Source organism: Oncorhynchus masou, chromosome 27, assembly GCF_036934945.1.
Source record: "Oncorhynchus masou masou isolate Uvic2021 chromosome 27, UVic_Omas_1.1, whole genome shotgun sequence".
Classification (NCBI taxonomy): domain Eukaryota; kingdom Metazoa; phylum Chordata; class Actinopteri; order Salmoniformes; family Salmonidae; genus Oncorhynchus; species Oncorhynchus masou.
Window position 1 is genome coordinate 22,397,451 of NC_088238.1, and position 12,372 is coordinate 22,409,822.

At 45.3% G+C, this 12,372-nt stretch overlaps 1 pseudogene; it reads right to left on the minus strand.

Annotated features, from left to right (window-relative positions):
• Positions 1-3,062: 3,062 nt before the first annotated feature.
• Positions 3,063-12,372, minus strand: part of LOC135515410 (acyl-CoA synthetase short-chain family member 3, mitochondrial-like) — a 41,253-nt pseudogene continuing 31,943 nt past the window's right edge.

Here is a 12,372-nt window from a genome sequence, read left to right on the forward strand (position 1 = left end):
AGTGGGAGAACAAGTATTTGATACACTGCCGATTTTTCAGGTTTTCCTACTTACAAAGCATGTAGAGGTCTGTAATTTTTTATCATAGGTACACTTCAACTGTGAGAGATGGAATCTAAAACAAAAATCCAGAAAATCACATTGTTTAAGTAATTCATTTGGGAACAAAACATTGGGAACACCTTCCTGATGTTGAGTTGCCCTCAGAACAGCCTAAATTCATCGGGCCATGGATTCGAAAGCGTTCCACTGGGATGCTGGCCCATGTTGACTCTAATGCTTCCCACAGTTGTGTCAAGTTGGCTGGATGTCCTTTGGGTACTGGACCATCCAGCAGCGTTGCACTTAAATCGTCTTGCCCATTCACCCTCTGAATGGTACACATACACAATCCATGTATTAATTGTCTCAAGGCTTTAAAATGACTCTAACTCTTTAGTCTCATCCCCTTCATCTACACTGATTTGAAGTGGATTTTAAATAAGTGACATCAATCAGGGATCATAACTTTCACCTGGTCAGTGTATGTTATGGGAAAGAGCAGGTGTTCCTAATGTTTTGTGCTCACAGTGTATAATCATACAGTACATTTGAACCACTAGATGGCATCACTGGCCAGCACAAAATTCATCCACCTACCTGTCCCATGAATTACATGGTTATTAAAGTTTAAATATAGAATTCAAAGTCCTTATGCATATTGGTAAGTATGTGACAAATCCAAAGCAGTACACACACACACACACACACACACACACACACACACACACACACACACACACACACACACACACACACACACACACACACACACACACACACACACACACACACACACACACACACAGTATCTGAGCCTTTGTTTACCCAGGGTCACTCTCGATCATCCCCAACTGTTCTTGAGGAGGGTCATCCAAGTTCAAGCCCTGTCTGCATCACACCCATTTACAAAGCAGCATGTTTGTGTACTGTAGTTGCATCAATAACAAATAACCTTTAAAAAAAAATCTATTCCAATTTTGTTCAAAGGTTGTACTGTTGGTGAGAGTATAGAAGCTTTCCCTGTCTGTCTTTGACTGCAGCCAGATCTAGTGCACCCCTGGTATTGCTCTAGCCCGGAGAGGAAATTAACAAACCAAGACCTAATAATGTTCCATGGTTCAACCACCTGCATTTATATCCTAATGAGGCTGTCACCCTTTTTTGAATGCACTTCCATACACAGACCAGCCTCTGAAGCAACAAAACAAAACAAATTCAATTAGGGCACTGATGCTTTTTCTTAGCGCATGAGATCCTCGCCACTCAAAGGCAATAACAATGCCTAAGGTTCATTTACACAATGCACTATAAGAAAATACTTTTGATGCCTCCCATCTTGACTCTGGAAGAGAGATTCTCCATTATCAATTCACCTCAGAGCTAAAGGTGTTAGTTCTTAAACAGAGAAAAGGGTTGGTTATAAGAGTTGTGGCTATTTGTTCTCCGATGAAAAGCTCCATAGCAGCTTGGGCTGAATCCATTGTAATCCACCTTTTTGGTAGAGAGACAGTGGCAGCAATAACAATGAGGTGGCGAATGGAAGATGGGAGTGATTTCCAGGTAACAGGCTCACAGATAAGAGCACAATGGGGAGGAAGGACTGATGTGCCCTCGCTGTGACCTGGCTCACACAATCAGCTCCCAACACACACACACCTCTCTCAGGTCCTGAGGGAGCTACTGCAGTGGATACCTGTCTGTATTGAGAAGGTGGTGCTGCATGTAGCCCTGGGTGATATAAAAAATACATTGTATGATCGATTCAAAGTCCATTATTTCCATAAAACAATTCCACCCTCCTATTTGAACAGATAGAAAACAGGACTTATTTTACTGTGCTCAAGTTTCTAAAAGTGACAGTGTGTGTGTGTGAGTGAGTCCATCTCCCTGTGTGTTCATCCTCCCTGATGCAGAGACAGAAAGGTTTGCTACTCCAGGTGACAGAGGCAGTAAAATGTGACTAGGGGGCAGTATCTTCATTTTTGGAAAAATAACGTTCCCGTAGTAAACGGGATATTTTGTCAGGACAAGATGCTAGAATATGCACATAATTGACAGCTTGGGATAGAAAACACTCTAAAGTTTCCAAAACTGTAAAAATATTGTCTGTGGGTATAACAGAACTGATATTGCAATCCAATCCGGAAGTGCCTCATGTTTTGCGTTCCAATGCGTCCCTATTGAGCAGTGAATGGGCTATCAACCAGATTACTCTCCGTATTCCCCAAAGTGTCTACAGCATTGTGACTTAGTTTTACACATTTATGTTGAAGAAGACGCGTAAGCGGCTACATTGCGCAACTGGTCACCTGATGGCTCCCAGAGTGATTCTCTTGTAAAATACAGAGGTAGCCATTACTCCAATCGGTCCTACTGAAAAACCAATTGTCCCAGTGGATATCTTATTGAATAGATATTTGAAAAACACCTTTGAGGATTGATTATAAACAACGTTTGCCATGTTTCTGTCGATATTATGGAGCTAATTTAGAATATTTTTCAGCATTTTCGTGACTGCAATTTCTGGCCGATTTCTCAGCCAAATGTGAAGAACAAATGGAGCTATTTCGCCTACAAAAATAATATTTTTGGAAAAAAGGAACATTGGCTATCTAACTGGGAGTCTCGTGAGTGAAAACATCCAAAGCTCATCAAAGGTAAACGATTTCATTTGATTGCTTTTTTGATTTCCATGACCAAGTTACCTGCTGCTAGCTGGACAAAATGCTATGCTAGGCTATCGATAAACTTACACAAATGCTTGTCTAGCTTTGGCTGTAAAGCATATTTTGAAAATCTGAGATGACAGGGTGATTGACAAAAGGCTAAGCTGTGTCTCAATATATTTCACTTGTGATTTTCATGAATAGGAATATTTTCTAGGAATATTTATGTCCATTGCGTTATGCTAATTAGTGTCAGTCGATGATTACAGTCCCTCATGCGGGATGGGGAGTCACTAGAGGATAACAGAATGACTTAGCTGCTCACAGAGGTGTGGCCATGACCATGCGGCTGGCTTACCTCACCACAATATTTCCCAGGGTCCTTGGCGTCACCTGCTGCATATCATTGTCGATCACACTGACTAGAGAAGAGAGAGGTGCATAGAAATCTGATTTATAGGGCTTATATTTCAGCAGTGGGCAATGTGGGATGTCAAAACGTGGGTTGCTCTGAAGTTCAACCATTGTATTGATGGTGTGTGTTTTTTCTTTTCCCAAGCCAATATGCCTAGACTCCTCTCAAACGTGCCCATGTTAAAACGATTACAGTGTGACATTAATACCTTTTAGTATTTGACAACTACATGTAACAGTTGCAGAGCCTGAAAAGCAGTGTCTCTCTCTGCATACTGGTCAGGTAAATGGACTATTTCAGAACATTTGGGATAGTCCCAGAGGCGTCATGCCCATAGGTGGCACGTGCCCCCTCATATTTGTCCGGTTTAAAAAATACAGATTTTGTTTTTGTAAATGTGTTGTTGTTGTTTCTCTGGAATACTACTAGCCACCTATAAAAGTTATGAAGTTGACTTTAGCTATCCCAGATAGTACCTAGTTATGAGGTTGGGAGAACCTAAGAAGCCATTTCAGGCTATCAATCAAGTTAGAGTAGATGGTTCTACACTACATGACCAAGTATGTGGACATCTGCTCATCGAGCATCTTATTCGAAAATGAATATGCTATAACAGCCTCCACAGCATTAATATGCCATAACAGCCTCCACTCTTCTGGGAAGGCTTTCCACTAGATGTTGGAACATTGCTGTGGGGACTTGCTTCCATTCAGCCACAAGAGCATTAGTGAGGTTGGCCTGGCTCGCAGTCAGCGTTCCAATTCATCCCAAAGGTTTTTGATGGGGTTGAGGTCAGGGCTCTGTGCAGGCCAGTCGAGTTCTTCCACACCGATCTCGACAAACCATTTCTGTATGGACCTCGCTTTGTACACGGGGGCATAGTCATGCTGAAACAGGAAAGGGCCTTCCCCCAAACTATTGCCATAAAGTTGGAAGCACAGAAATGTCTAGAATGTCATTGTATGCTGTAGCATTAAGATTTCCCTTCACTGGAACTAAGGCGCCTAGCCCGAACCATGAAAAACAGCCCCAGACCATTATTCCTCCTCCACCAAACTTTACAGTTGACACTTTGTATTCGGGTATGTAGAGTTCTCCTGTCATTCATCACTCCAGAGAACGTGTTTCTATTGCTCCAGAGTCCAATGGCGGCGAGCTTTACACCACTCCAGACAGATGCTTGGCTGCTCTGTCATGGAAACTAATTTCATGAAGCTCCCAACAAACAGTTATTGTGCTGACGTTGCTTCCAGAGGCAGTTTGGAACTCGGTAGTGTGTGTTGCAACCGAGGACCGACGATTTTTATGCGTTACGTGCCTCAGCACTCAGCGTTCCCGTTCTGTGAGCTTGTATAGCCTACTACTTCGCGGCTGAGCCGTTGTTGCTCCTAGATGTTTCCACTTCACAATAACAGCACTTACAGTTGACCAGGGTAGCTCTAGCAGGGCAGAAACTTGACAAACTGACTTGTTGGAAAGGTGTCATCCTATGACGGTGCCACGTTGAAAGTCACTGAACTCAGGCCTCCCGAGTGGCGCATCAGTCGAATTCACTGCATCGCAGACCCGAGTTCAATCCCAGTGACCGGGAGTCCCATAGGGTGGCGCACAATTGGCCCAGTGTCGTTCTGGTTTGGGATGGGTTTGGCCAGGAGTCTTTACTTGGCTCATCGCGCTCTAGCGACTCCTTGTGGTGGGCCGGGCGCCTGTAGGCTGGAACGGGTTTGCCAGCCTGACCAGCAGGGGGAGACAGGGAGTTTCCCAGACCAATACAGGAGGATGTGATGGCTGAGCCACTCTGATGAAAGGAGAGTGGGAGAAAGAGGACAGAGGGCATACAGGGTGAGATCATTAAGACTTTACACTTTTAATGCCACGACTCATGCAACTTCCACACTATTCTCCTATCTCTGCAACACACATGCACTTTATAAACACACATTCACACGTGCGTACACACACACACATAGAAACATACACACGCATGCACACATACATACATATAGCCTAGCCCTCAAAGATCAATGTAACGTCACAATCTCAACTTTTTCCCACACAACCATAAAACGTTTTACAGAATGTGCAAAAGAGAACCAATTATTCATACATTTAAGTGGAATAAAAGTCAGTTTCATGCGTGTCATTAAAGCTGTGGTTGAGCCCTGTGTTCTTCCTGTGAGCACAGTTAACCTACATTACCAGAACTATGACAGCTCCTATGGGCTCTCTGACTCACACAACCAACCTCCACTCTACACAGCTGCTCCACTTTCCACTGAGATATCTCTGTCTATTCTGTCTCCCTGGTTCCAACCTAAATTCTGCAGAACCATCAAATAGGTGACACATCACACAGGGGAGGCTCTGGTGGAGGATAGGAGAAGAGAATATAACCAATTGTCACCACCGCAAATAGTTTTCTTGCTATATCCTCATCATTGTATCCTGTTGTCATGGAGATGTCTGAATGTGAGAGGACTCTATCTAACCTACTTCACTTTCTTCTCTAGCATTTTGGACTAAGCTTCTATCCATATCATAAGGCATTCTTTGCTTGGAGGGGGGGGTGACTGTGATGGAGACGTCGCATAACATCCCAGATCAATGGAGGGAGAGAAATCAATGCTCCCCCTCTAGCCACCAGGGCAGTGCCCTCTGAACTGGGGATGTTCTGCACCTCTCAGGGCTCATTAATCATCAGCAGGTTAATCATTCCCTGTAGACTTCAAAGCCCTTCTACCTCCGGCCAACGCTGACGGCCAACACTGAGGTCTCCCCCAATAGGAGACACAGAAGGGGGACACGTCTCCCCCAGACCCACCTACCTGGTCAAAATTCAAGGCCTATCAGCCAGTGGCCTCAGCCACCTCAGTGACCAATGACAACAAACCAGCCAATGTTCTGCTTCCTCCTCAGGTGTGGAAGCAGGGAGATGACATGGTGTATTATGCCCACCGTATGTTTACAGCTCTGTTTACACATCTTTTATATATGTGGATAGATATCAATAAACCTGTGCAGAGTAGCTGTGTGTCTGCTCAGCCCACATATAGATCAGTGCAGAAACGGCAGATTCTAGCAACACATGTAGACTGTGACAGCCCTCTCTAAATGGGAACATGTGAGGATTACACAATAAACCCACTGAGCTGTGGCAGCAGCGTTGCGTTTAAATTCACGCTGTTAGCAGCAGTCGTTGTAATTGCGGCATAGATTTCAGACAGCAATTAAAGCCCGGGAACAGAGATGAGCAGAGACAACCAATACAATGGCCCAATATAGTTGTACTCGCCGATTAAACACTTAGAAGGAAAACAATGCCCAGGGCTTTATGGTCTGCTTACATAACCAGGTACATTTGGGCTGTTAGTGGATACTAGAACACAGAGAATAAAACACCTTGGAACATCTCTGGGTATTTTGAAGGCCACCTGCAGCACTACCCAATGCCATGGGAAAAGTATAGATCTCCAGTGCTTTATTAATTGATTGATAACCAATCTTTGTTTCAAATACTTTCATTTTGTCCCGAGTTCATCCTCATGTGTAAGGGGCAGCAGTAGCCTAGAGGTGAGAGAGGCGGACCAGCAGCCGGGAAGGCTTCTGGTTCAAGCCGTGTGCCGGGCAACACAAAAATGGGAATGGAACTGAATTGGAAAGCTGCTGGACTCTGTCTGATCCCATGTAACATCGCCTGTCGTTGTGACCTTGAGCAAAGCACCTAACCCCCAACAATTACTCTCAATCGAGGGGTGCTGCACTGCTGCTAACCTTATGCCTCTCAACGTGTCTGTGTTAGAGGTATTCATGTGTCCACCCCAACTTGAATACAACGGACCTGACCTAGGACCCAAGAGGTTTGGATCCGGGTCCTCAGGTCTGGGTCCAACCTCTAGTCTGTGTGTATCTGGGAGTGTTGGTAAAGACAGAAGACATTTCCATTCTAACCAATGGCCAATACTTTAACACGTTGCATACTGCAATAGCCTTGAAATTCCGAGCTGTTTTTATTCCCGCGAGTGGAAGGAAGGCCTATTTATATGCCACTGCACTGCTTAGTTCTCCAGACTTTGAGTGTTCTTAAACAGCAAGGCTACGCTAAGCAGGAAAAAATCTCCATGGCACATTCAAAACACTGAAGCCGGACGTTATCGTTATATTCCCAATGACAGGGAAATGTACCTAGTGAAAACGAGTCGACTGAGCAAGGCTCCGGATGGCCACCAGAGAGAGGGATACTGAGAGGAAATCAGTGTGAAAACAGGTTTAGACATGGACGAGGGATAAAAGATGTGTGGGTCTCGCTCGCTCTCTCTATCTCCGTGGTCAGATATCAGTACGCAAGCACATCAATCTTCTCCAGACAGACAGATCTGTTGGGTCTGTGGTGGTGAGAGGCTGTTTGAGAGTGATGAATTAAGGGACACTGTGAGAGGCCATGCAGTGGGTGGGAGAAGAGGGGAAGGAGAGGAGAGGAAGGGAGGTAAGGGGAGAGGAAGGGAGGTAGCATTGTGCCCTTTCATAACAGGGTGCCATCTAAAAGCCAAGAGTCATCACTGGTCTGTCTGTACAGACAGAGCCACACAAATCCTTTATCTTTGTTCTGGCATGTCTGACGTATAAACACTAATGAATCCTCTCCCAGAATCACCTTGACTTGCTCTGCTCTTTAATCTCACATTGACGTTTACACAACCACATACCACACATGCACACAGAAGCACAAACACACAAAAGCAAGCGCACACACACACAATCTTGAGTCAGACAATTATCTGGCCATTCCTGTCCTTCATCTGACCACTCTCAAATGTCAGGTGTCAGATCTCAGAGGGCAGACTGTGTGTGTGTGTGTGTGTGTGTGTGTGTGTGTGTGTGTGTGTGTGTGTGTGTGTGTGTGTGTGTGTGTGTGTGTGTGTGTGTGTGTGTGTGTGTGTGTGTGTGTGTGTGTGTGTGTGTGTGTGTGTGTGTGTGTGTTTCTGTGAGTCTGTGTGTGTGTAGAGAGAGCGGGGGTGATTGGGTTGTCCCGATGATGAGCTGTTGCTGGGGTATCATTGGGTTGTCCTGGTGATGTGCGGTTGCTGGGGCAACTAAGTCAGAGGATGACCGTGATCAGACAGCAGGCCCAAGGTCAGCAGACCCCTACTGGGGCAGAGCTGAGAGAGAGAGAGGAGATGGCAAACATTCCTGCAGCACTGTCCTACGTCTCATCTCTCTACTGACCTGTCTGAACCAATAGACCAGTATAAAGAAAACCCTGGATTGAGTAGGTGTGTCCACACTTTTGACTGGTACTGCATATACACACATACATAGACCTACAGTTGAAGTCGGAAGTTTACATACACTTAGGTTGGAGTCATTAAAACTCGTTTTTCAACCACTCCACAAATGTATTGTGAACAAACTATAGTTTTGGCAAGTCGGTTAGGACATCTACTTTGTGCATGACACAAATCATTTCTCCAACAATTGTTTACAGACAGATAATTTCAATTATAACTCACTGTGTCACAATTCCAGTGGGTCAGAAGTTTACATACACTAACTTGTCTGTGCCTTTAAACAGCTTGGAAAATTCCAGAAAATTATGTCAAGGCTTTAGAAGCTTCTAATAGGCTAATTGATATAATTTGAGTCAATTGGAGGTGTACTTGTGGATGTATTTCAAGGCCTACCTTCAAACTCAATGCCTATTGACTTGACATCATAGGGAAATCAAAAGAAATCAGCCAAGACCTCAGAAAAAAAATTGTAGACCTCCACAAATCTGGTTCATCCTTGGGAGCAATTTCCAAACGCCTGAAGGTACCACGTTCATCTGTACAAACAATAGTACGCAAGTACAAACACCATTGGACCACAAAGCCGTCATACTGCTCAGGAAGGAGAGGCGTTCTGTCTCCTAGAGATGAACGTACTTTGGTGCGAAAAGTGCAAATCAATCCCAGAACAACAGCAAAGGACCCTGTGAAGATTCTGGGGGAACAGGTACAAAGGTGTCTATATCCACAGTAAAACGAGTCATATCGATTCGACATAACCTGAAACGTTTGACCCATTTTAAACCATTTAAAGGCAATGCTACCAAGTACTAATTGAGTGTATGTCAACTTCTAACCCACTGGGAATGTGATGAAAAAAATTAAAGCTGAAATAAATAATTCTCTCTACTATTATTCTGACATTTTCACATTCTTAAAATAAAGTGGTTATCTTAACTGACCTAAGACTTGGAATTTTTACTAGGATTAAATGTCAGGAATTGTGAAAAACTGAGTTGAAATGTATTTGGCTAAGGTGTATGTAAATTATATTATAAACTGGTTAGTTTGAGTATTGTCTGATATGACACACAATTACTTGTTTACTACTCTATTTACAGTGGAAAACAGTTTATTATAACTAAGGTTGGGGCTTCTCGAGTGGTGCAGCAGTCTAAGGCACTGCATCACACCTGCAGTGCCTTAATGCTAGAGGCGTTAATACAGACCCGGGTTCATTCCCGGGCTGTGCCACAACTGGTTGAAAGGTGTTTCCTCTGACACATTGGTGTGGCTGGCTTCCGGGTCAAGCTAAAATAATAATAATAACAATAAGGCACCTCAGTGGTTTGTGGGATACGACCAATGTACCACGGCTAAGGGCTGTATCCAGGCACCTCAGTGGTTTGTGGGATACGACCAATGTACCACGGCTAAGGGCTGTATCCAGGCACCTCAGTGGTTTGTGGGATACGACCAATGTACCACGGCTAAGGGCTGTATCCAGGCACCTCAGTGGTTTGTGGGATACGACCAATGTACCACGGCTAAGGGCTGTATCCAGGCACCTCAGTGGTTTGTGGGATACGACCAATGTACCACGGCTAAGGGCTGTATCCAGGCACCTCAGTGGTTTGTGGGATACGACCAATGTACCACGGCTAAGGGCTGTATCCAGGCACCTCAGTGGTTTGTGGGATACGACCAATGTACCACGGCTAAGGGCTGTATCCAGGCACCTCAGTGGTTTGTGGGATACGACCAATGTACCACGGCTAAGGGCTGTATCCAGGCACCTCAGTGGTTTGTGGGATATGACCAATGTACCACGGCTAAGGGCTGTATCCAGGCACCTCAATGGTTTGTGGGATACGACCAATGTACCACGGCTAAGGGCTGTATCCAGGCACCTCAGTGGTTTGTGGGATACGACCAATGTACCACGGCTAAGGGCTGTATCCAGGCACCTCAGTGGTTTGTGGGATACGACCAATGTACCACGGCTAAGGGCTGTATCCAGGCACCTAAGAACAGCCCTTAGTCGTGGTATATTGGCCATATACCTCAGGCCTTATTGCTTAAATGTAAAGTAACTTTCTCAGGCCCTGGCTTGATAGGTGTGTCCCAGACAGGATCAGAGGAAAGGTCCACGCCTTACCACTTTTACAGAACATTAGAATATCTGTTTTAGAGCTTCAATAAGAGCCCATCGAGTCCTGTCCAGACAGTCTGACAACCTCCCAGCCAGCAGTGAGCTGAAGTGCCAGACTGGGGCAGAGCTACAGCACTACTGGTTAATAAGCCCTTCTGGTTGGAGCAGCTGTACCTGGGAGGGAGGGAGGGAGGGATGGAGGGAGGGAGGGAGAAAACCTCCATGGAGGTCACAGCTGCTGCTCAGCTCTGGATCACACAAGCATGTGACAGTCGTGCACAAACTTACGTATGCGGATGAACAGGTAGAGGAGTAGAAAGGGAAACTGCCGTCACACCTGCTCTAATAGCATCTCAAATTCCTCTCCCTCAAACCCCACAGTGGAATGTTCATGCATACACATTTTCTCATTACAAAATGACCTCTAATAAGAAACACCAGCTTTACGGGCCTGTGGAGTTTAAACAAGGCAGAGCTAGCTAACAGCCGACAGGAAACCACTCTGCTTGAGGAGCCAATGACACTAGCAACACACACACACACACACACACACACAGTGTCTCGGAGGAGAGCCAGGCTGTAATTACGCTCGCGGCTTCGCCCACCACGAGCCAGGAACCTCTTAATGAGCCAGTCTGTGGGATGGGAGCCATATGGTAATGAGTGACACGCTAGGTGTGACACGCCACAGGTGGGCACAGAAAACAAGGAAAGGTTGGTCAAAAAGGAAGGGCTTTCATCTGAAAATAGATAGTGTGTGTAATGTGTATCTGGGTAGTAGGGTAAACAAAGGACACATTAGGTATTTTTATTTGGCTGCAATCCTTTGAATGATCTGGTAATGGGATGTAGTCTTATTGCTTTAGATAAGGGGACCAAGAACGTGTCCATCACACCATAGCTGTACGTTACCCTGGTAGCATGACCATAACGTGGGAGGAGATACTACCACTAACCTCGCCCCTGTTGGGAGGTGAAACGTGTTAACAAACTTTAAGTCCCATACCCATGGGGTTACTTGAGGTTGCATCCACTGGAAATGCAGTGAAGTTACTTCGCCATACATAATAAGCATTGAGATGTGTAGTTAAGATTCTCTTAACCTCCTGACTCTCTGGGGTGTGATCATGTTGGACTTCAGAGCCTCAAGTGCCAAGCACAAAGCTACTGGTTTTCATGTTGGTGAGGAAGCTGCTTAGAGAAGGCTGTGTGAACACAGGAGAACACAGAGCCACTTCACATGGTGGCATTGACCCACAGACAGGACTGGCTACTCTCTAGTGCAGAGCACAGGGCCAGGAGAATGAACTCTAACTCTACAGTTAGAATGAGATCAAGAAAGAAAGACCGTAGTTGTAAAGGAAAGTCATTATTTCTAAACCTCATTTGCTGCAAAACGTAGGATCCTGTTTCTAATTGCACTTTAATTTACAACCTCACAAAGGTTTATTTAATTGCAATTCATTATGCACCCATTTGTGTAATATCACAGTCTAGCACTTAATTGTTCAGCTTCTATTCGTCATCTCTGTGTGATGATTACCAAATGTCTCTTCCTATCAGAGAATAGACGTCTCGTGTACTGGACCTAGACATATTTCACCACCATGTTACAATGAGACAGAGCTTAAAGGAAAGAGCCTTTAGCGTGTCATGTCCCAGGGCTGGAGCTTGGGCTACAGGGGCTGGAGCTTGGGCTACAGGGGCTGGAGCTTGGGCTACAGGGGCTGGACAGGGGGGGGGGGGGGCAGAGACCCAGCCGCCTGCCCTCCCTGCATCTCTAATCGCTGCTTCCCATCAGCCACCTCACCCTGGTGAGCCAGACCCTGACAA